The following is a 26,683-nucleotide window of genomic DNA, read 5'->3' as shown; positions in this document are numbered from 1 at the left end:
CATCCGATCAAGCTGAAACTCATCAGATAGACTCGTTGTCGATAACAATGCATTCCAACTTTTGACTCTAGTCCCTGGGGAGGAAGGTTCAATCAATTTTTATTAATTTCTTAGTTTTAAAAGATATTTTAAAAGTTCACAGCAGTGAAGAGCCAGTACCTGGGCATGAAATTTCAATCATCACTCAAACAAACAAAAACACCCCCATTAATAAAAATAGACGCATTGTATTAAAAAAACCGTTTTTTACGGGTTGATCAGTGTGCCGAATAATAACATGCAATAAAGTTTGTATGGGAGGGCACGTCTAATGTCTTTTACATCCTACTTAGTTTTTTTCTTTCGCTAACGATGCTGAAATGACTCTTTAACGATGCGTTATCCATCTGAAGTCCATTCAACTGGAAAATGTGGTACTTTTCTCAGTCTTGCCAGACCTATACTTTCGCTTAACGTTGTCGGTATCTGGAGAAAAACATTGTTTTGTTTTTCTCATCCTGGGTATGATTTTCTCTCTAGTGGTTAAACCTCCGTGAAAATTCACACCTACATGAAACGTCAATGCAATATCCAATGAGTTTCTCGATCGTCCATTTTTATTGCAACTGGAGACATTACAAGAAAAATCATCAGTGTATAAAAAAAGTTATCTATTAGATTTTCCGGAATCTGTCAAATTGTATTTGGTATCATTTTAGGTTAGAATTAAATTTCTTATTATTAACGAGTTCGTCACTACATTGTTTATTTTATTAATCATCGTTAAATTTAGGCAGTTCGGTATTAATTACGTCATGCACAATATTTATATATTTTAAATTTTTAGATTTAATTTCGTTCTACTTGTTTTTTTTATTTTAAATTTTAATTTTGAGTGAAGGCCATTTTAACCTTCAATGGCATTGTTTTTTTTAAACTATTTTTGAGTACTGATTAGGAACGTAAAAAAAGAGTATTAACATTTTTTTCGAATATCTAAGTATATTATTTGGTACTAGAATAATGATAATGTGCAAATCGAAGAGCAAAGTAACCTCGAATTTAATCATCAATATGTTTTTTTAGAACACTCGCGCGGTGACATTTTATATTTATTAATAGATTTTTCACTGTGTGTTTCAAATTTTGTAAATTTCTCTCATCCAAATATAATACATTGAAAATTATAATCGAAATAACAGGCACACCTCTACAAAATCGACTTATACACAATACACACTGCAGTGAACCTCAAGGTAGTCATAATTTCACTGGACTGCAAATGTAGCCAGCCGCACTACGGGTTTAAGTGGAAATTTATGATAGATTGCTATTTTTAATCTCACGTAAGAGACTTTCGTATATACATTTTTTGTACTTTATTTTTGTGTTCATCGTATTGTGATTTATACGAATTGTAAAGTTGAACATTTGAAGTATTTACACTGTGGGGCGGTGGGTAGAACGCTCGGTTAGCAGTAGAACTAAACGATTCCGAAACTCATACCGAATACCAACGGAATACAAACGAAAGGTCTGTACTCTAAATACTGTGGTTTATAAACAAAGTTAACAAAGTGTTTCTCTTATCGAATCCTCATTCTTCAGCTTCAAAGCTCCAACTAATTCTCCCCTACAGTATGCTTAGTTATAATTTATTATGAAACTTATTTTAGTCGATCCTTCGTAGAATGAAAACAAAATAAAAATCCCTAAATCGGTAGAACAAATAATAATCACGCATAATGATCTCACTAGAGAACTATTCCCATTACCAAACACCTTCAAGTATAAAAGTTTTCCATTTATTTCTGATCTGCCTATTAGTTGGTCTAGACCCTCTGAACTAATAATTCCCGCTTTCTGCCATTGTTTCTCAGCTGGTCGCTTTTCATTTGGGAAACTTTTACGGAGACGCCGCGGCCGCACCGTTACACGTGCAGGAGTTTACTCTGGTGAAACGTGTTAACCTCTGTGATTATACAATTCATACAATGGCGTCGTTTATTGAAGGGTTAATCATTTATTAACTTCATTAAAAGGGTGTAAAATCAATAGGCTTTATTGCCTAATTTCCGTAGATTTTATAAGTTTTTCTGCCTATGACTTATTAAATTCTTGGCTTTGAACAAGGAAATTGCGAGTTTTAACCGTGGGCAAAATAAACGAGACCCGGCATAGGAACCGTAGGGATATTTCATGAAGAGTTTAAAGATTATAATATGTTGTTTTATATTTGCACACCGTTTTTAGAGTGAAATTGCTTAAAATAGCTTTCGAGTACAGTGACAAGATCTCAATAGCATGGTACTCCTCCCCACATTTCCGCCCCACTTTATTCCCCAAGAGGGGGTTTCCATAGTTCCACGTGGAAATGCGTATTGCTGATTAATTATGAAGCCTCTTCAAATTATTGGTAATCCCGTTAAAAACGGGACTGCGGGCCGCTTCCTGATAAACTTATAGTAAATTCGTAATAATCATCGTCAGTGGACATCTTTAATTAATAATCTTAACAAATACAAAAGATTGTTACTGAGACAGTTTTTTTTTTATTTTTTTTTAAAAGAAAGACAAAAATTCCCGGATTACGAATAACCTGACACTATTTGAAACTCTCCTACTACCACCACAGTAAGCTGAAAATGTTGCTTGTGTTGTGATGGAGGATTTAGCCAGCCGAGGAATTGAACACACTACGCCTGGGAGGGACCCAAACGCGATGTCAACTCAGCCACCGACCATTTAGTTGATAAATATGTTCTGTATTAATATATATTTTTTACTATTCATTTGTAAAACCCCCTAAAAAGGTGTTAATAAAGTAATAATAAATAAATAATATCGGAACACGTGTTCGTGCACCTGCGTTTGACTTAGTAATATATAATGACGTAATGCGGAAATGTTAGGATTTTTATGAACACGTGTTCCGACGTCATGAACAATACATAGGCATTTTAATAAAAATTTATCAGGAAGCCTATCAATTCATTCGTTAAGGGTATGAATACGAATAATTTAAGAAATTCTTAATAAATTAGCAATATTTTTTATCAGTAAGTTTTCTCTTGGAAGATTTTACGGTTTCACATTTTCTATATGAATCACGTAGTTTGATCCTTTAAACTTATTTGCACACCGATTATTATCCCCTCAAATACCATCCTGTCACAGATCATTATAGATGGACATTTAAGTTGGTGATAAATGGCTGTACCCACACGCGAAGAAATTACTCGATGTGAAATTTCGAATACAGCGTATTACCTTAAAATCTTCAACAATCTGTTATTATAAAACACGAGTCGGCATAAAGGCTTCCTGTTCTACGGGCACGGGTTATAGGAATCAGACAAAGGGTATTACTCCAAGTACGGCATGGCAGTGTGTTCTCCTCGTGTCGTGACGGGGACGGGAGGGGTATTGATCCACCCGGCCCCCGAGTCTACCCCGAGTCAACCCGCCCCCGCTTGGCCCCCAAGGCCGCCCCCGCCCGGCAACCGACCGTGGGGGCGCGGGCCCCATCCCAGCCGGCTCCGAAGTCCTTGAGCGAGAAACGTGCCGGAGCTATACTCTGCGATCTTCTGGAAATTTCACCCAGTTAAATATATCTGGTCCCCCTTACCCGACGACTGTGATAATCATTTGTTGGAAATTCCCGAAGCATCTCAATCTCCAAACTAATTGAGACAAATTTCAGGACTCTTGTTTATACTTATTTATCAATCTCGGCAGTTAAGCTAAATAGACATCCGAGATAATATAATTTTATAATTTTTACCGATTTATAATTTTATTAATAAAAAAATCTACGTGGATATTCTTTGCAATTCTTTCTTCCGACGGAACACCTTAGACAAATATAGTTATTAAAAATACTAATTTTTGCAGTCGATGCATGGATGATGTGAAGTATTCCTGCGTAATGCGTAAAATTATTAAGTTTCAATGAACTTTTCATTTTTAAAATTGGATCTTACGTAAGTTATTTAAGTTAACTTAAATAAGTATTAAATCATGCCAGTAACTATTTTACTTACCAATCGTGTAATGTTCTGATCATCTTTATGTTAACCTTTATAATATGTACCTATTACTTTATTATTATTAATATTTTAATAAGTATGTTAAACAAACATTACTTAACTTTATGTTTTTTTTTCTTCATCTTTTTTGTACTAAATATGTATACTAATTTGTCCATATTTGGCTGTCCTAAAACTGGAATTCCTCCTAGTTGGACAATCAAAACATTTTACAAATGTACAATATGTATCTCCTGTACTGAATAAATTTTAAAAAAGATAACTAATTTCTGAACATCTCTTATTATTATTATCTACAAAATAACTAATCGTTTAAATTTCTATTTTGTATATGTTCATGATTACAATTATTTAGCCTTTCTTATAACACTCGAGCACTACTTTATGTGATTTTGAATTAATAAGTATAACATTCAAGAACCCCAAGATTAACGTATAATTATACTCAATATTATTTAGTATGTACTTTCAATAATTATGAACTTAGAGTATGTATATAAATATCATATAACACTCGAAACTCTCGAGGTCAAATCCGTTTGATTTAATAATCCATCACCAGCATCCTATAGCTGACCGTTCTACAATATTTAAGGAGATTTTAATTAGAGGCTAATATCTCACTATTTAATTTATAAAATAGTTAGCGATTTAGTTTCACCAAATGCATTGTTGTAGGTACCTACTTATATTCACATTCTTATTTAAACTGCATAACTTCGACTTTAATTCTACTTCCATATCTCATTCCGTATATTCATATCCGACTTCTTCTATCATTCAAACCACTCTCTAAACACTCCTGGCACTAATAAACACTCCTGGCACTAATAAACACTCCTGGCACTAATAAACACTCCTGGCACTAATAAACACTCCTGGCACTAATAAACACTCCTGGCACTAATAAACACTCCTGGCACTAATAAACACTCCTGGCACTAATAAACACTCCTGGCACTAATAAACACTCCTGGCACTAATAAACACTCCTGGCACTAATAAACACTCCTGGCACTAATAAACACTCCTGGCACTAATAAACACTCCTGGCACTAATAAACACTCCTGGCACTAATAAACACTCCTGGCACTAATAAACACTCCTGGCACTAATAAACACTCCTGGCACTAATAAACACTCCTGGCACTAATAAACACTCCTGGCACTAATAAACACTCCTGGCACTAATAAACACTCCTGGCACTAATAAACACTCCTGGCACTAATAAACACTCCTGGCACTAATAAACACTCCTGGCACTAATAAGTACAAACTTTGAAATTTTCAGCGATATCGGTCGATTACTTTCGAGTTTTGCGAGCACAAATATCAGCAAGATGAATTTTTATATATTTAGATTATTTTCTGTCAATTATGCTTTGTACGAAATTGAATGTTTTCCTACTTTTTACGTAAAATTATACGACACAATAATTTCCATAAAAAATAACTAATAAAATGACACATTCCCCATGCACACAAGCCTAGCTTTGTTATGGTGGTACATCCTATGCATAAAATTGGGTGAAATAATTACTATATTTTCTGTAAATTATGTAACATTATTTTTTGTAAATAAATAAAAATAATAATAATAATCTATCCAGCTCTTGATTCTTTGACGTTTGTCTGTTGAATTCAAGTGCCTGGATATTGTTAGAAAATCAAAGAGATTTATGCATATAAATACACGAGCAGCTTGCAAAGTTGGGAAATTTTTTTATTTATACACGTGTATATCCACTCCAGCGATTGGTGTCATATATATACATTCACCATATTATTTAATTAATATCATTCATCAAAACATTAATTGGAAACATATGAAACTGCTTACTGAGGTTTAAAACCAATGAATCCACGTGGATTTCACCGTTTATACCATATTTTAGGTTCTATAAATTTTGACACATTATGACAAGCGATCGGTCAAAACGTTTTGGCAAACTTGGCATAGTATGCCAAAAATCACTCGAGTGGCGATTATAACTTATTTATGCGTATTTCTTTTCCAGATTGTATCATTTTGGATTAGCAGCTCTACCAGCCGACTTAAGGTAAGTTTTTACATACTGTTTCTAAAATACGGAGATATCTGTTGTTGGCGCATTAATAGGTATTTTAATTGAGAAACATAATTTGTGATGCTCACTTGTGTGGATATTTTTACTCGGTCTTTGTACTTAAGTCGACTGTACGCAGTCAGTACCCTTCGGGCGAGTTATACAGCCAACCTTGAGCCTTCTACCGCCGCCCATAGCCTCGACCGGCGGGGGCGGATGGGGCATGCCGCCCACTGCGAAAGCTCCCAAGATATTTTGCGAATTAGTAAAAAATCCCCACAGGACGATATTTTATTATCAAAGAGAGCAATATTTTTCATGTGGTGCCTTTATATCAAAATCTTTACCTCTGTTATGTTGTTGTTTCGAGTCCAGCTTTGATATTATTTCTTCAGCAGTTAGTAACTCTGCGAAAGCTCTGTCTAGCATATTGCTCGGAATAAATTACACGCTAAAATGGTGCGGCTTTTTCACGCGGGGGTGTAATTTATTTCCACTTTTTGAAATGTAAAGGGAGCCCGGTTCAGCTTGAATGAAGAAAGGTGACGCGGGGACCATTTATCAAACTCGGATGCCAAGGATACGTAACGGGAGGAGACACTTATTCTCCGGAGATTTATAACCGAACAGGGTTGAAGAATTTTTTTGAGAAAACTTAATTTTTTATATTCACTTTTATTGGGAAAGTTTAATCGATAATCAGTATCAAACATTATCTCATTTACCTAAATTATTTACCTAAGTATGAAGAAAATTTTGAAGTACTTTCAAAATTTTAAATGCATTTTAAATATATACATGTAATTCGCTAAAGTATCTTATCTCCTCAACACATATTACAGCTCAAGAAACTTCAAAGTAGTTTTTCTCACCATTGGTGTAATGTATTGGTGTAAGTATGTATTTCCATGATTTACATACATATTTACTGGGTTCCGTGAAAAACACAGAAAATGTTTCCAACCGCTCGCCCTGTACGCGCTCGGAAAGCTTAACGTATTGGATTGATTTATGCGAAGATCCCGACCATACTCCGGCTCGGTTAGTGTTTGAGAACATATTACCCATTTATCATGGTATCCCATTTGTAATCCACTTATTCAATTTCATCTTTAATAAACTTTCCCGGACCACGGAATTTCAGGAAAAGAGGAAGCTGTAAAAATCAAAGAAAATTGATTACGCTTTCTTCACTGACATTTATAGACTTTGACGAGAAAATTCTACAAGACCGCATTTATAATATTCGAGTTACTTTCGGAAAATATGATATAATTTTTGTATAAATAAACCTTCTCAAAATATTTTGATTGATAATATAATCTTACAAAAGTTTTTAACACGGAATTTTTAAGTGTTAAATTAAATTATCACATTTTAATGCTTTATTTGACGATTAATTGGAATGTCGTAAAGATCTCATCTGTGTAACTGGCTAACAAATTGATGTCATCAACACTTTGAAATTATAATAGAAATGGTTTATTTTTACCTACTTAATCGAAAGTTACATCAACTTGGGTGTTAATTTTCAAAATCATCTTCGGCATTGCGCATGGATCTACTGAATATGGCTGTAATGGATTAAATATTCATGAATTATTGTATATTACAGAATAAATAGCCCGTGAGTCAGAGAGCTGGTTTTAAAGTAGTCATGTTTATATTCGTATACCAACGAGAAGTCACACTTGACACAATCAATTCGATTCTAGGCCAGTACTTAACTAATTGAATAGTCGCCGGTCACAATATTACCACTGTTTCGTAAAACCTATGTCTATCCCCACCCTAATCGGGTCACATGTATTATTTAATTACACAATTCAGAGCTAAACTCTCCTTTGTAATTTTTAGACATTCACAGTTCGCGACATTTAAATAACTAAATGTGTAAAAAATGTAAACAACTTGGAATTTGTAACCTTTTTAATGTAATTTAATAAAAAATCTCTACTTCAAATGAATCCTACATTCTCCACTCTTTTAAAATGAATATCAATTCTTCTTTTGCATAGTAAAATAGCAAATGTAAAATCAATGTTAGTGTTTTTACTATATTATCTAGTGTACAAAGTCATAAACTTTTTAATAAAATGTGAGTTGAAGTGCCCGCCAAGTAAGTATGTTTTTCTGTTTGTAAATAATAAAATTAGATAGAGCCTATGAACTCATAATAGTTGAATGCACTGCGGTGCAAGGCGATGGGTCGAGAGAGTCCTGCTGAAGAGGTCAAAAGGTCTCCCTCAACCAGTCTCTCTCGATCGGGCACTCCGCGCACTAGGTGGCAAATTCTTCGCCGCCAAGAAATAAATCACCCCATGAACCCGGTCCCCCTGCTAAGTCATCAAACGTAAACGTCAAATATGATTTAAGATTTTCACGGCGAAGAGTATTTTTGTTATTTATTTTTGGGGTGTTATGCCGTGTTGCGCTAACTCCTTCTTTAGCCAACATTTCGGACAGCATTGCAGTGTGTTAACCGATAACACATCTGCCCTGATGATGGACACTGAAATACTGTCCGAAACGTTGGCTAAAGAAGGAGTTAGCGCAACACGGCATAACACCCCAAAAACAAATAACAAAAAAACGTAAACGTGTTTAAAAAACAAAACATAAACTTTTTATTTTTTATGAGTTTTGTGAAGTTTTTGATGGATTTATGATTAAAACTTTATAACTTACCACCCTAGAAAAGTTGGTGGATTTGAACGCATGAGTGTCCTTGCATTACAGCAGGTAATATACGAAATAAATGTTGGTCTTACCCGATCGGCATTTGGCGCCAATTTCTTTTAACGTTTTAAAGATATTTTAAAAGTTTACAGCCATTTAAGAGCAAGTCCCTGGGGAGGAAGGTTCAATCCCCAGTCAGCCGAAAAATAAAATTCTTTGAAATTGGCTACTACTAAACAAGGTCGAAAATTGAACAGTTAAAAATTGAAAATTGTATTATGTTAAAAATTTTTTTTTTTTTACATTTTCCATAATAACGTAATATTATTCTCAAGGAAGTACCTACCTGTGCACGTTTGTACTTTACATAGGAAGTTGTGACCTGCTTTGTAACCGTAGTTTGCTCTCTGTACGATAACAATATGTCGCCTTGTCACATCACTTACTTAATAACATGCAACCGTGTCAGCTTTCTTTTCGTTGCGGCCCGAAATGATTTAAAATATGAAAAGGCCTTGTTTGCCTTCTTGCGCTCGCAATGGCGGATCGATTTCATCTCGCGGTGTGTCAAATGTAGTCCGAGTGTGTATGGTTACTAGTTACCTTTAATGTAACGCCTCTCCTAGCAAGGATCACTGATAGTGGTGTTGTCAGTGGCGGCTCGTGAATCTGACTTTGGATGGGGCACATAATTTATACTATTTAATAAATAAAATAAAATACATATCGTGAAATGAAACACAGATCGCAGTTTTCATAATTTTCCCATAAAAATAAATATTTTTTTTAAATTCATCGTTTCATACATTTGCTTACCTACATCCAAATTATGAAACTAAATCAAATTATAAAGAGGTTGTTTTTGAGCCGTAAACCCATGGAATATCTAAATAGTATAAAATAAAGTCGCTATCTGTGCGCTTAGATTTTATAAACTACGCAATGTATTTTGACAGGGTTTTCATATATATATATATATATCATTTAGAGAATTTCTTCCTGAAGGTTTATCTATTTATATAATAATAGCATATTATATTTATAGAAAGTAGAGAAAATTCGATATTTTGTAATTATGTCGTAAAAAAATATTTTCGGGAGCTTACATTACTATCCCTGGCTAAACCTTATGAGATACATCAAAATAATGTACTACGGAATTGTATATCTTAAAAAGGCCTACAGAAAAATCCGCTTTGATATATGTCTATCTCCCAAAAATAACCCCGGCATCGGCGGGTACACGTTAGCTATTACATTAATAAGTGTATTACATTAATAATAGGTATAGAATGTCTATCAGCCTATAAACACATTATTATTAAATCTGTATGTCAAATATGAACTTGGCAAACATTAAAAGGAGTATGTGCGAACTATTTCTACTACTCTACAAAATACGTTTAAATAAATAAATATTATAATACTTAGTTTAATATTGTAGTACTTAACTTAATATTATAGTACTTTGTTTAATATTATAATACTTATCTTAATATTGTAATACTTAGTTTAATATTATAATGCTTGGTTTAATATTGTGATACTTGACTTAATATTGTGATACTTGACTTAATATTGTGATACTTGGTTTAATATTGTAATACTTAACTAAATGTTTTTCTATTAGACTTTTTGTCGATTCTTATCCTAATTAGTCCAGTCAGTGGGGGATAAAAAAGGGCTCCACCTTGCAAAAGGTTAGGTAGTAGCGATTTTCACATATGTTGTTAAGATTGGGACTCTAAAGAAAAAAAAAGTTTTCGACCTTGGGGGGGTCGAGCTCGATCCGCCATCTTGGATTGAAGGTGCCAAAATTTGGTTTTTTCAAAATAATTATGAAGTGGTCGATTTTACAACCAAATTTTTAAAGGCAAACTTGAAGACAACTGAATTACCTACATTTTTTGTAGAAAGTTTTTTTTGTAAGTCTATATAGGTAACGAGTTACAGCGGTTGAAAGAAGAAAATTTTGACAAAAAATTGTAAAACTTCAGTTTTCTTGATAAATTTTGTACGAACATATTACACACTATCATTTTAACGTATTTCTACGTTACAATATACTTATATAGCATCATCCGTGTGCTCGATGACGTTGATTTGTTATAGTGGGATCCTAGTCTACAGCTGACTTGGCAACACTGATTGAGTCCTGGTTACAGGACGTTGCCTGGATGCTCATGTCTATTGTCTGTAGATGTTCTTTTCGATGAAACAATGCCAGTTCAAGTTTCAATGAAAATAACAAAGTCCGTCTGATTTCGATGCTTACAAAGCAATTTATACTGGATGATTTTACAGTTAAACAGGCTGAAGAAGATGCTGATGAATTGATTGTCAATACTGCGATTTCCTTGTGTTCATCATATGACGCTGTTTTCATTATTGGCGAAGACGTTGATCTCCTAGTTCTGCTGACAGCATTAGCACCACCCAAAAGTAGTATATATCTTCGCAAACCTGGGAGAGGCAAAACTTTTGAAAGACTGTATTCCGCGAATAGTGTGAAATACAAAGAGGCGGCTGAGAATATTCTGTTTCTTCATGCCTTTAGCGGCTGCGATACAACATCGTCCTTCTTCAACCAAGGAAAAACAAAATGTTGTTTGCTTGTGCAAAACGACACAAGACTCAATGCCATGATAGGAATCTTCAAACAACATAATGCAACACCAGAAGACATAGCAGTTGCAGGAACACGCTTTCTTGTTGCTTTGTACGGGGGTGACATGGATAAGAAAACCTTGGAAGAAGTCCGCTACAAACGTTTCGCAAAGTCGACAGCAAAAAGCAAATTCAATCTTGCCTCTTTGCCACCAACGAACGACGCTGCACGGTACCATGCATTTAGAACGTACCAACAAGTCCAAAAATGGTACGGAATCCAAAAAAATCCAGAAAACTGGGGCTGGAAACGTGACACCAACGGGCTTGTTCCAGTAAGAATGACAAAGAAACCAGCACCCGAGACTTTATTAAAATTTATTTCATGCAATTGTAAAAAAGGATGCGGCGTTGCATGTAGCTGCAGGAAAGCTGGATGTGGGTGCTGTAATGGTCAAACATGCCGAAATTCGCCAGAGGTTCACATCGATGTCGAGGACGAAGAAGAAGAGATTTTGTCAATGGAAGCCCAGAATCTCAGTATCACAGGCAGTGAGTTAGATGATGACATTGATGACGAAGACTGTTATTAAGTAACATAATTTATAGTAACATAATTCATAGTAATGTAACATAATTTCGAAATCTACCATCGCTGGTATATCTGTGGAGTAGACCTACTGGGGATACCACAATAAAAAAATGCGACATGTTCTCTACCTCATGGTGGTGTGGAAATGAGTTAACAAAATTATTATAATTATGTAATGAATAACCCGAAAACATTACAAAGTTGGGAATTTCATCATTTTTTAGAAAAATATTCACATCTCCGCCACTGTAACTCGTTATCTATTAGACTTACAAAAAAAAACTTTCTACAAAAAATTTAGGAAATTTAGTTGTCTTTAAGTTTGCCCTCAACAATTTGGTTGTAAAAACGACCACTTCACAATTATTTTGAAAAAAACAAATTTTGGCACCTTCAATCCAAGATGGCGGGTCGAGCTCGACCCTCCCAAGGTCGAAAACTTTTTTTTTTCCTAAGAGTCCCAATCTTAACAACATATGTAAAAATCGCTACTACCTAACCTTTTGCAAGGTAAAACTCCCCACTGACTGGACTAAATCTTGCGTAATAGAGATTGTTAATTAGAGTTACATAGTTTATAGGCTAATGTGAACAACAATTTCATCCTTTTTTATTCAATTGATTTGGAGGATATTGGCAGATCATATATTTTTATTTCATTTACTTAAATTTCATGTTACCTAAGTTTCGTAAACTCTTGTTTCATGTTACCTATATTTTGTTAACGTATGCATTGTTAAATCTTATATTTTATGTAATCTGTATATTCTTATATATTATGTAAACTCTTTACTGTTATTGTATTTAAAAAACATAATTGCATTGTATGTAAAAGCCCTATGGGCGTTTAAATGAAATAAATAAATATAAATATGTTGTTTTATATATTTTTTAATTTAATTTTTATGTGACTACTCCACACGAGTCTTAAATGCTCCTGACCGTATGGAGTCAATGAGACTATGGCATCCCCAAATGGGGTATGTTTTGAGGCTGAAGGTAGTTGGGAGGGAAAGGAGATGGGGAGAGGAACGTGGAGAAGTACCTGTCTATTCAGGTCTGATTACAAAACACGACTAAAGCCATTTCAAGCAAAGTTTCAATTATGAATGTTGGTCTTACACCAGGGCGATACTGAGAGTATCTTCCACTCTGGAACGCGTAACCGCGACCTCCGGATTGCTAGTCGAGAGCCTTACCCATCGTCACATATATCGAAGTGTTCAAAATACACATTTTACATTATGCCCGAGCGCTGATGTACTACGTTTACAATTGTGTAAACTGGTGTTGACAGTCGACAGTAATTCATTTACAAATCATACATCTCGCAATTGCTTACTAATGTATTGTTCTTATAAGTATCTACTAATTTAGATATTCAGTTCTTAAAAAATGTGGGTAGGGTTTAAATATGCCTGAGTGCCCTTGTCGAGTAGGTACTGCCTCTTCATAATATTATGAATACATTTTTCTTTGTTTTGTCTATTGAGTTGTAGAGAGCTGTTGGTCCGAGTACCGGGCAAAGGCATTCCAACTTGATACAGGGTTTTCCAATAAGAGGTGTCATTTTGATATTCAATCGTAAAAGATCAATGGTTTCGTTGCTTGTGTGGCACGTAGCGCCGTCTTGTTGAAAGTAAAGGTTGTCCAAATCAATACCATCCAATTCCGGCCATAAAAAATCATCCCTCGAAAGCGCAATCCATTCACCGTAACAGTTGCTCCAGCCTCATTTTCGAAAAATTAAGGTCCAATGACTCCGCCGGACCATAAACCGAACCAAACAGTCACACGTTGAGGATAGAGAGGCTTTTCAACAATAACTCTTGGGTTTTCCGAGCCCCAGCTGCGACAATTTTGCTTGTTGACGAAGCCCCTGAGGTAGAAATGGGTCTCATCACTCAAGATGATTTGCATTTGATTCACTCAAGTGAATTTTAATACTTTCAATGCGTTGTTGTAGCATGTATTGTTCCATTTTTATTAATGGCGTAGTCAAATGTCAAAAAATGACAGCTTCAAAAGTAACATCCACCGAAATAGCGGGCTATTCAAAATAACACCTCTTATTGGAAAATCCTATACATGTCGTGGATTTTACAAAACCATGTATACAAGTTGGGAAATTATTCGTCGATTTTCTTGTAGTCAAATAATGAAAAACTCTTAATTTTTGTTAATTCAGAGAAACTTTCACAATGATGTGGTTTATTACCTCAGGTGTTTTTTAAATGTTTCTGAAGTGAATTCTGTCAGTGTTTTGTCAACTTCGAAATTGATTTATGTGCATTTATAAATTAATATATTTTTAACGTTATACCCACCAATGTAATATATCACTGAAAAAGAAGACAATACTAATAAAACTCAACGAAATAGAACAAGACACAGAAAAATAAAAAAGATAACGAAATCGGAATCGAACCCAGGATCTCTTGAGAGAGTATCTCTCATGCACACACACGCATTTTTCTGAAATTGAATGATATTATGCTTTTAAAAAATTGCAGTAGTTAATTTACGAAATATTATGCTTTTAAAAAATTGCAGTAGTTAATTTACGAAACAAATATCTGTTCTTTCCATTTAGAATTTGGCTTAATCCTCTGTCGAACAAAATACATTAATTAATAATAATAGGTGTATTATCGTAAAAATACAGATCTTTGTTTCTTGCCTGTTGATTTTTTATGTACAAAAACTACTAAGATTTTCTACTTATCACGTATCTTAATAACTAGCTAGTATCTCCCATGAACCGCTTGATCTACTGTGTTGTAAACGTTGTCAAAAAAATTGACGCCTTGACACCTATTAAAATGTCAATGGTACTTCACTAGGTACGGAATGTATCAAATACATATCATTAATTGTAGCATTAACCACAATTCCATAGATCGAGAACCTAACGATATCATTTACCTTACAATAGAGTTATTCTTTGCAATTTGCCATCGTAATAATCAGCCGGCACAACGTAGAAAGTGATAAGTTTTCCATTGTGTTACGTAGATTTCATATGTATTGTAGTTGATTTTTCTACTAGGTGGTTCCCTTTAGTGGTGGATGGAGCGTTGGATTGTGCTAACGGCTTAATGTTGTGTCGTGTTGTGCTAACGGAAAAGCAGGGCGCTCGTGAATTAACACACAGAGAAAGGAATTAAACTAGAAAACCGAATTATTCAGAGCGAGAGCTTTCGCAACAAATCTCCGGCACGGCTGTACGCAGCGAACGGATAACTAGCTTGCTCTATTGTATGCTTATTTGTGCGGAATTTCGACTGGGACTTGGACGGAATCAGTCTGATATGAGGAAACATCGTTTATTATCGTTATGCTAAAATAATAGGTTACGATAATCGGAATCAATTACCCTGTTCTTATTCAATTCGACTTTTATGGGCCAACATGATGAATACTCCACTATTCATAAAAAAAGTTTTATTACATCTATTTTAATTTCACTTTTATTTTTGATGATGAATGAATGCATATCTTGGAAGCGGAAACCAAGCAACGATTGAGCTGAAAGCGCTGTCGATGACAATGCATTTTTTCAATTTTGGCGATAATCATGTACACGAGGCATCCCAGCGTTTCTCTAAATTCGGACGATATTACAGCATCCAATATACGACATATATGTCAGTCCTACATAATCGGCATCTGGCAAGGTCGGCAGTGCGGTTGACTCCGGTCTCTGGGAAGAAGGTTCCAATCCTCAGCCAAACAAATTTATTAGAGCTTTAAAATACATTATAACATAGATGTATTGTAGAAGAAGATAAAACCTTTTTTCCGGTTCATTTAAATAATAATACATTATTATTTGTTGAATCCATACAAGGTTTGAACTATGAACACATCCTACTGCATCAAGGCTCCCCGCAATGCGTGATTCGAGTGTTTAAATTCTTATTTACTCGTGCATTGCATTTTATTATAATTTATTATTAATTAAACCGATCCAAAGGTCACGCCGGGGTTCAAGTCAATTTTAATTGAAGACGACGCCACTTCGTCCTAAAATGAAGAACACGTATTGAAAAAATTACATTAAATATTTATTAAGTAGTGCTGCATAAAATATTCTACTATGAATAAGGTCGCCATTATTTGTTTCAAAACTCGTGTGGCTAGGTATTACACATTGGCGAAAACTGTAACCGCTTTGCGAAACTTATCGAAAAACTCCGATAGCCAACTATATATTATAAATAGATCACTGATATAGAAAACACTAGATTGGCCTTTATAAAAAACAAAATAATCATGCTTCTAATAGTTTGAATAACAGACACTGATCTTTCACCATTCAGTTGCAATCGACCGCATCTATTATAAAGTTATTTTATTTGTTTTACGTCATCATTTATTTATAAATCGAGACAACTGTCACTCATAGTAACTAATTTTTATACCTAGAACGCATTCTGCCGAAATAAGACCTGTTTTTGCAAGTTTTTTTAGCTTTATCTGCCTCGCAATGATAGTGAGAAATGAGACTTTACCATCTGTCTTTTTACAATTCAATTATTAATAAGGGGCCAAAAACGAGAGATATTTTGGCCCACAAAGGTTTTCACTGTAACTTGGGTTTTGAATCCCGGGGGATTTCAGGAATATTTTCATGTGGGGGATTTGCCGGAATGGGGGTTTGAAAAAAAAAACGCTAAAAAGATCCTATTTGAATGGCTCTCAGGACTCTCCATAGTCTACGTTTTTACTATCTTATTGTGTTTTATTAAAGTTTTCTTAAAATAATTATTACGTTACGTTTTCAATTTCTTTATATGATATTACCAATACCGATTAATTAATAAAAAATGTCATTGAAATGTTAGCATTATTTCTCTCGTGTCTAGGATGAACAAGTATGTATGAAGAGTGAGTTAATGATGAATGTAAGTAAGTCTAAAGTAATGGTCTTTGAGAGAGAGAGTACGAAAACAGTGTGCAATATAGTTGTGAATGAGGAATACTTGGAGCAGGTGGATGAGTTTGTGTATTTAGGAAGAATGTTTACGAGAGATGGGAAGGCCGACAGAGATATTGAAAGAAGGGTAATTGCAGGTAACTCCATTAATGTAGGACTGAACGCAGTTGGTGCTAACAAAAAATTGTCCAAAGAAGCGAAGTTAGCAGTCCACAATGCAGTGCTGGTACCTTCCTTGATGTATGGAAGTGAGCTGTCAGAGAAAGGATGAAAGTAGACTGAATGCTGTTGAAATGAGATCCCTGAGGCGTATGTTTTGTAAAACCATGTATGATCGTGTGAGAAATGTGGCGATCCGCAAAGAGTGTATGGCTGATGTAAGAGTAATAAGTAAGATTAAGAAAGGGACGCTTAAATGGTTTGGGCATGTAAGCGATTGAGCGAAGAAAGGGGTGTGAGGAGAATATATGATGCGAATCGTAGCAGAAGTCGAGGACGCCCGAGGAAGACATGGCACGATCAAGTGAATCAGATACTCGAGTCGGGCCATATCAAGAGTCAAAATAATAGAAGAGTATGTATGAGACGATGTATGAACGTGAATTGGACAAGAAGTGTGTGCCAAGACCGAGTTGTTTGGCGGTTTGTCCTCTCTGCATACCAGCGTAATGGTTAGTTAGCATTATTTCAGATTAATACCATTTAATAGAAATTACGCCGGATTTCTAAATTCTATCCCGCGATCCAGCGGAATTTGCAAACCAAAACTGTAGCACCACAGCGTACTGTAATTACAGTGTTACGGATTGTTTGACTCAGTCTTTCACAAACATATAGGTACATCTTGGAAATGAATTTTTCAAACCGTCAACGAAAACAATGTATGGTGAATACCAAGGTCCAATCTAGTTAAGTATATTTGAATGGTAAGGTAGATATAGATAGCATGTTGAGTAGGCGATCGCATTTTCGTGCTTAGTGACACAGATTGTATATGTATTCCGCAGCCCCCGAGTTTCTCAATTTAATAGATACTCGTATCTTATACGCTTACTACTTTATGTTTTTGTTTCTTGATTGATTGACTTTTATTCTTGCGGTTTTAGTTCTTGTTATGGAGCTACTTCGAAAGCTTTGTTATTGCGTTGGACAGGAAAACGTAGGAAAATTAGCTTTCTTTGTCGAAGCGCTCAGGCCGGAAAACTTTTGTGCTATTGGCTTTTGGGGAGTTCGGGGCTGTTCTGATAAATCTGTTATTTTGCTTTCATTCCTGTATATATTGTGCTCAGATTTTTTGTAAAGCATCGTTCTTTTAGATTTTTGCTTGTTAAGTAAACCCAAAATTACTATTTTTTTATTGTAATGCCATCGCTATGTTCTCAGTTTTATAACTTTTCACGGGACGAAAGAGTATATGCAATTTTTTCATCATTTTCACATTATTTGACTCTTGTATGTATACGTATACAAATACGTAACGGGACGGAGCGCAGGCGATGCGAAGAACTGCCAAGCGAGTCTGTCTATTTAAATAATTTTCCTGCTCTTAGGTATCTGAAATTTTTCTATGGTCTTATCTTTATATTAAGTACTTACGCATTTTTATTAAATATTATTTAATTTCACATAATTTACGATTTAAAAACCCTGTCTGATTTATCATTCCCTTATCGTGTATAATTACACGATTCTAATCAACGCCGACCTTGCGCGGACAATAGGTCCTCCAGCCCATGGAAGTACGATCAGTCGTAGTTACCATGAATTATTGCCTTGTAAAAAAATATGCCATCAATATCGCAATGTAGATTATGATCATGGATTCACGTCGATGATGTACCTACCGCCCTATTCAGGGTGACCGGATCTCAGTAAGTACGCAAGCTCCTTTTCAGAGGTATGAAACCCCAAAAACGTTTTTCTCCTTACACGTAACACACGTTCACAGTTGATATTGGCTTCATGTGAACGAGTCGGTTCTGCGGCTCGCATGAGAACCGAGCTACTGTCTTCTGTTTTTCTTCTTTTTCTTAACCCGCCTCAAAACGCTGTCCAACCGTCGGCAATATAGTCCCCCTGTCTCTATACCGAGCAAACAGGAGCGCTTGTGAGGTGTAACATTAAAAAAAAATCTCAACATTTTTTTATGGACTTAATAATTCATCTGTGAGGTGATCTGTTTATCCACATTAGCCAAACCGGATTCAGTTTCAAATTGTTTTCAACCACAATTTCCCCCTGATAAGTCTGAAAATTGTATTAATCCCATATAAATCAGTAAACTTGTAGAAAAAAAGTTATTTCTTTTTTTCCTAATTTTTTAAATTCAATTTTATTAATATCTTTAGTATTTGTGATAATAGTTTTTACTGTGCAATTAATTATAATAATATTACAATCATTTTTGCTGATATTAAATTCACGTAGTATTCATAACTATTTTGTAAATTCTCAAGATTGATTGGTTTAGTACGTGAAAACACCCACATAAAGCCTTACTTTTCGATTATTCTCGATAAGAAAAGAATGAATTCAGAACCTCTGGTTTTCTCAATCAGCCTTATCGATATAATATTTTCAAGGTTCATGCGGCGTTTAAGTAAGCTCGCCCTTTTAACCGCATCTCAGCCTTCTTGCCTCTTGCCTTAAGATTTAACAGTCGAAACAACCTTCGATCACCTGCTTTGTTACCAACAAATAGCTCGATTTCGAACCAAGGGCTCAATAAAATAACTGGAATGCAATAATTAATTTATAACTTTTATGATAGAGCTATGATACTATCCATAGATTGTTACATAAAAAACAGATTTAAATAAATGATAATTGTATTATGACGCCCTTGGAGCTTTTAGAATGCAATGCGCAGGTTTCTGTGGTACCTATACGCAGTTATACAACCTGATTTCATCCGTTTTTTTTTGTAACAAGAAAAAAAACTGTTTTCATCAGGAAAAAATAAAAATAGAACAATGTTCGCCTTTTTTTAACTCTTTAGCCGTGTTTGGTGACCAGATCTGAATAGCTAGATACTACCCTTCCTTGCTCTACCCCATCTCCTTCCCCATCCCACTACCTTCAGCCTCATAACATACCCCAAATTTGGGATGCCATAGTCTCATTGGCTCCCGACGAAAGCAGTTGGGACTCTTGTGCGGTATTCACATAAAAATGTTGTATTGATTCTGGAAATTCCAGATAGAAAAACTATTCATTTTCATGACGCCAGAACTCATCGTGAGACATGTCGGATTTCCTTTTCTGTTATGCAGACAGCTACATAAATTCACTTTTTTATTGCTGTTTCATCTTGACCACTTTGTATTTCGTCTGTTTGTTTTCGTGTTTCGGGTCCGGTGAATTCTGTCAAGGTGGTAGCCGTGCTTCATAGTACCTTTTATTGCCAGATCATAATAAACAACATTACACGAAATCTACTGTTAATAGAAATACTTACTAGTTACGATAAATTATTAAACCCTGTTTTCCGCCTCGACTCTATTGAACGAATGCAAATAACAAACCTTATCTCATAATTTAAGTACCTATCTTACTTCCGGGAATGGATTAAGTCAAATAGTGCGGAATTAATTAAACACATCTTCGATAATATCAAATAGTGATGCACCCCTAAGTTAAATCACTTGACAAATTCCCACATCAACTGACAGCGGCCGCGGCGCTGTGTAAACTCACTCGAAACTTAATGATGAAACTATCTCACGTCTCTCCTGAAACTTGTAATAACAAAGAGGCTGATTCCCCCCCCCTACATCCCTAACTCCTCCCCCCGCTTTCAGGACTGTCAGAAGGCTGTATGTAACCTATATTATATCCTTTATTCAGGTTGTTCCCGATTATAGAACAATTTTGTAGGATGACAACCAATATTATAATGGGAAAATGAATTAGTCCAAGATGTCCTAAAGAGGTAAGATGATATTATGAACCAGTAAATGTTGCCTTATTCGTGGGTCATAATACATTTCTTTACAATAGTTGTACTTGGTAATAGCGAAGTGTTTGGTAGTACATTTTATTTATTTTTATTTAACACCCTTTTTATGCGCCTTTACATATGAATAGTAGAAAGTATAAAATGCATATTTATTATACATAACTTAACTGCCCCAGTAACAATCTTTTGCATTTGTTAAGTGATAAATTAAAGATGACCAGTGACTCGGTATAGTTTATTCCCTCTGTAAGTAGTGAGGAATACATATGGTGGTTAGTCCCAGAATTTATGCACTAAAATAAATTAACGGTTTATCGTAGAAAGCTATCATAATCGCCTAGGTGTAGGTAAAACCAGTTCACTTTTGTTGCAAATAAAGTGTTTTCGAACCAATTTTGTCTTAGTTTCGTTATGATTAGTTTTATATTTGCAATGTGAAGTAATGAAAAATGATGTGTTTTTGGTTAAATTTTTTTTTTGCTTAGATATAGATGCTTTTTAAATACTGCGAGTAGAACTTGGTCTTTGAAGAAATCAAGTATTTTTATAATCCTAGAAATAAAGAGTATCAGGTCTATAAAAAATGCATTGAAGTGAAAAATCACGTACTTACAAACCCCTTTTTGGATATGATTTTATTGTACTTCCGATGTGCTCAGTCCCGTGTCGATTTATGTGGTCGAAACAAAGGACCAATAGTAATCCAAGCGTCAAATGCGCAATACAAGAGTGAAGAGGTAGCACTCGAACTTGCCCACTTGGGGAAAGTCGCCAGAATATCACGCCGAGGGCGAGAAGAGATGATAAAATAAAATTTGTTTTATCATCATCGAGTGTTCTAATAGTCCAAGCGATGACCGTAAAAATCCCATCCCATAGGCAACATGAACCAAATTAGTACTTGGCTTTAACCCCAAATAAGATTAGTTAAAAAAACGCATTCATCCAGATTTCGGCCCGGGAGGAGTCCTGGAAAGCGACGACTTCCGGTGTCATTTTTGGGATAGACAGGACTCCTCCCGGGCCGAAATCCGGATGAATGCGTTTTTTTAACTAATCTTATTTGGGGTTAAAGCCCAGTACTAATTTGGTTCATGTGGCCTATGGGATGGGATTTTTACGGTCATCGCTTGGACTATAAGTAGGTATGTCGTATTGTTCTAGTAGTCTTCTGCTAAAAATATCGTTCTCTGTCGCAGCATGTAAGAAGATCACAAGGTTCATTCTAGGCACAGATGTAAATACGATATATTATGAATCTCCACAGTAGGTAACTCTTTAATGAATTATTTATCATTGGTAAAAGTTCCCGGAAAGTGGGTTGGCTGTAAATCTTTACTAAACAGTCGTGTGTCTTCGTGTACCGAAGGGGATGAACGCTCATCTCGCTGCGGTACTAAGTTAACCTGCTGAATAATTGATGGCCCAAACTGTTTAGTGATACATTAATGATTCGAGTGAAGGGTAAATATTTTATGATCTCTATGTTTTGAGTATGATCCGCCTTGATTAAAATCGAATTACAATACATAGGTAAGGTATCTATCTATACGTGTGTAGGTACAAAATTTGTAACTCTTTTATAGTTTATGATTCTAGAATTTCATTGGTAAAATAATGACAGACCTGACGGACTTTTCACCACCGATTCTTGACCTTATTTTGCAGTAAAAACTCTTTTGGCCTGCTCACTTAACGCCCGCACCCCCCTACCATCCCTTATGGTCTTATGCCCATACCACATGGTACAAGTGGGCAGGCTGAAATTTTTTTTCAGTGGTGATATACATATATGAAATATATTATATATAAAAAAAAATTATTCACTCCACACAGGTGTTGAGAAAAATAATATCCCTCAGGACCCATGTCAACTTTGGGGATGCTGTGTGGAGGGTTTTTTTTAAGACAGGAAAGAAAGGATGTTCTGGAAAGGAACAAATAGGTATGTAGGATTGGTAGAAATCTAGGGGATCCAGGTGACTGTGTCCGGTGCAAGGCGATTGGTTCAGAGAGTCCAGCTGGAATCCAAAAATTTCATCGGAGACCAAAATTACATCAATATTTTTTACTCAAAATAAATTCAGAAATGATTGTGTAAAATCTAAAACGACAATATAACGTGGCAATTTTAAAACAAATGTAACGCAGAGTTTATCGTTTTCTGATAAATGAAATCTAATAAGTAATTCTATATGGTTCACTTGCCTAGCCTTAATCTTAATCAAACGTAAAAAATAACGTACCTACATATTAAAAGTTTTGCGCCAAATGCATTCAAACATATATTTATTTTCTATATGAAAAATACCCACCGGCACAAATACGAATTATATTTTTTTTTATATTATGCGCGTTAGTGATATAAAACTCAACTTTCAAAATATTTATATACCTACATATATTTTTTTACTATAATGCATCTGTTTTTATTAATAGATCTATTTAAATATGTTTATATCATGGGGTTACTGCCAAAAGTTGGTAACTTACAAAAACGTGTTTTGGAGTCAATTTTAACGTTTTATCTTCATTATGCAGTCAGGGTTTTGGAAAATATATTTTTTTTAATTTTTTTTATTTTATACTATAGAAACAAACAGTACATGATTTACAGAGATGAAACAATATACAGGAATAAAATACTTCATGTTGGGTACCTATGATATGTTTCCTTGTAATGTCTGCTAAGTGGTATGTTTATTCTTTAATTACCAGGTGACGTGTGTAGTATATAGGTGTGTGTGTGTGTAATGTATGAGGGTGGGTATGTGTGTGTGAGGGTTTGTAAGGGTGAGGGTTTGTGTGTGTGAGGGTTTGTGTGTGTGTGTGTGGGGGTGGGTGGGTATGTGTGTCTGTATGTATGCGCATTGAACAGTTGATGTTAATTTAAAAAACATTTGAATTGTTTTTTTTTAACAAACAAACTTATTTTTTTGCTTCTTGTCTATTAATTATAAAAAATGAAGTTAGTTTTACTTTAAAAAAGCAGTTGCTCGGTAGCTCATCACCAACTTTTGGCAGTAACCTCGCAATATATTATCTTTTTATTTGACAGTATTGAACCTTCATCCCCAGAGATTGGCTCATAACTGCTGTGAACTTTTAAAATGAATTAAAAGTAAAAGAGAAAAAATAAATTTAGCTTGACTAACGATTGTACCCTCTCCTCCTCAGGGACTGGTGTCTACAACGCTAACACCTAAGCCAAATTCGAATAAGATAGTACCGACATTTATTTCGTATGTTATCTATTATAATTTTTTATTTATCGAGTATAATTTCATCCAAGAAAAATTGTCTGCCACCATAAAGGCAGGCGACACATTACGCTATATTTCAGCATATCTCTCGTCTTACACTACCAATGTACCACTGGGAATGTATGGCGAGCGATATGCTGAAATAGGCCAAGCCACGATAATATAACGCGCTTAAGGACCGTAGTAGCGTTCAGAGATGGTTTGAAATGGAAATATGTAAATACGAATGTTAGAAGGAGCGCGCTTATATTAAAAAAAACGTTAATAATTAAGCGAAAATGTTAAAAATATTGAATAAAACACGACTAGTTTAAAATAGAGCGAAATCTCTCGACAAATGCTTTAGTTGTATTTAAAGATACACTGTGAATTTTTTCATGCCTATAACATAAATAACATAATAAAAAGCTTACTTTGCGATTTTTTCTATCAAGGGAATTTCATTTAATTAACGTTTCGGCATAAAAAATGTATAGATATTATCTTCAAAAATTGCTTTTTTTTGGAACTTAAAGAGTTAACGAGAAACTCGGTAGAAATTGAGTATGCGGGGGCTTAAAGTGTGGTCGGTCACAAGCTTAATGCATTGCCACCTTAAACTCGTCACAGCGAGTATATCTGCCGAGATTCAGCTCGTTCAGATGTCGGGAAGTGGAATAATTTCCACTTCAATCAAGAAAACAAAATCTAAATTAAAATAGATGTATTTTAAAAAATATTTTAAAACTCTTTTAATGTAAGGGTAATATTATAGTCCGTTATACTCGTACGTAATCCTTGAACTTTAGTTATTAGTTTAAAATTCAATATAGCCGACAATTATTCATGAATCAGGTCACGGACTTAGTAGTACTGACATTTATAATAGTATAAACCGTTGTTTAATAAATAATACAAAAATACAAGAAACTTTGAACCGTGCAGTCTCGCTCTGTCGTTAACCTGGATCTATCATTTTATTACGGAAAACCGCTGTGTAACAGTTTTTCCTCTCGCGTTTTATAAATAAATTCTTGCTCTATTTTTTTCGTATAAATATTCTCGTTTTTATGCCTGTCACGATGCCGATGTATTTAAAGTGTTGACCGTATAAATCATCAAAATGATAATTCATCACATCTTTAAAAAGTTATATAAAGTCATGGAAAGTGATATAAAAACTTTATTAACTGGGTTAAGTAGGTTAGGTTAAAAAAAATTGTTTTCATCGTTTCTAACGACTTTATATCACTTTTTAAAAGTGTGTTGAATTGTCACTGTGTTGAGTTATCATGGAACCATTTAAAGTTTCTTGATGTTAATATCCACTTCATATTATTAACTATTAAGTATAAAATCTGTGTATCCTGCTGAATTTTTCATTTCCACCATGAGCTATAAAGCTTTCAAATATTAACATTTAAGCCCTCAGGCTGATTTGTTCGCTTTTGAGAACAGCTTATTTTACAAAAGTATATGTGTTGACATGACAATGTAGTTGAACTTCTGCACACTGCGGTGTAAAGTATTGTTGTTTTTGTAGGTGTGTAAGTTGAACAGTTGCAGGAGTTTGGAACAGTAAAATTTAGAGTTTAGTATTTCAAATAAGAAAGTTTATTATGCGTCTGTCTTCTAATTTATGAATTTTCGGAGTATTTAATGGGAAGGGATAATTATGTATTCTAGCGGGATATTTATTTAAAATTTATGAACGGTATTTTTATTTTTTTATTCGCTCTATGTTATGAATTTTGTAAGAGGGAGACCAAACTACTGAGTTGTATTCGATTAGGCTTCTGACTGGAGACACGTATGACAGTTTTATGGCTTGTACGGAATTAAAGTTATTGGTCTTTCTTAATATGAAGCAGAGGCGGTCCCTGCCTTAGTGCATTTGTGCACTGCACTGCCAAACATCGATATACGTTAGAAATGTAAATTCGTATATCCACTCACCAAGAATTCACGCCAGATCATTATAATCTTCTTACCAATCAAAGTTTGTACTAGACTCCCGCGCATGCGAAAAACAGTGTAATATATCAACCCGTGCATTTTCGGCTTTGCCCGAGACATGCCATGTACCTTCTATAGGCACTGTCTCTAGAGGTCGGAACCGTGAAATGAACGAGACAGGTAGAGACCCATAACGGCTGTTGATGTGTTAGAGCAGTGGAGATAGAAGCTGGTCTGTGCATTATCGGCGCATGCGCCGAAACATCCTGATATATATCAAAAACCTTAAACATGCGTAAAACGTTTGGAATGAATTAGTTAGGATTGACAGATTTCGAACTAATTAACAATGTTATAATATTCTAGCGTTACCGGCGCGATCTACATATCTGCAAACTTGACAGTATTCATTATTGGCGATTGACGCGACAGTTTTAACGGTTTTTACGAGTTTTGCTCTGCAAAAAGCTTTTTAAAAATGAGTGCTAATGAAAACATTGCGGTTAACATTGATTTTATCAAAAGTAACCGAAATTCATTTAATCCCTACAAACTAGAGATGATTTCGCGAATGCTGACGGAGCAATATCAATTTTACAATTATTTTACAAGTG

At 34.9% G+C, this 26,683-nt stretch overlaps 1 protein-coding gene across 8 annotated transcripts in view; it reads left to right on the top strand.

Annotated features, from left to right (window-relative positions):
- The window catches only part of rdx (BTB/POZ and MATH domain-containing protein rdx), a 308,082-nt gene that overhangs the window by 97,376 nt on the left and 184,023 nt on the right, over positions 1–26,683 (top strand). For all 8 annotated transcript variants that reach the window (XM_089632370.1, XM_089632367.1, XM_089632369.1 and 5 more), the window contains one exon: positions 6,049–6,090. The gene's annotated coding sequence lies outside the window, so the exon portion shown is untranslated. The remainder of the gene's footprint in view (positions 1–6,048; positions 6,091–26,683) is intronic.

Source organism: Hesperophylax consimilis, chromosome 6 (assembly GCF_061612785.1).
Source record: "Hesperophylax consimilis isolate HC1 chromosome 6, BYU_Hcon_1.0, whole genome shotgun sequence".
Taxonomy (NCBI): Eukaryota; Metazoa; Arthropoda; class Insecta; order Trichoptera; family Limnephilidae; genus Hesperophylax; species Hesperophylax consimilis.
This window is presented reverse-complemented; position numbering and strand designations above follow the sequence as displayed.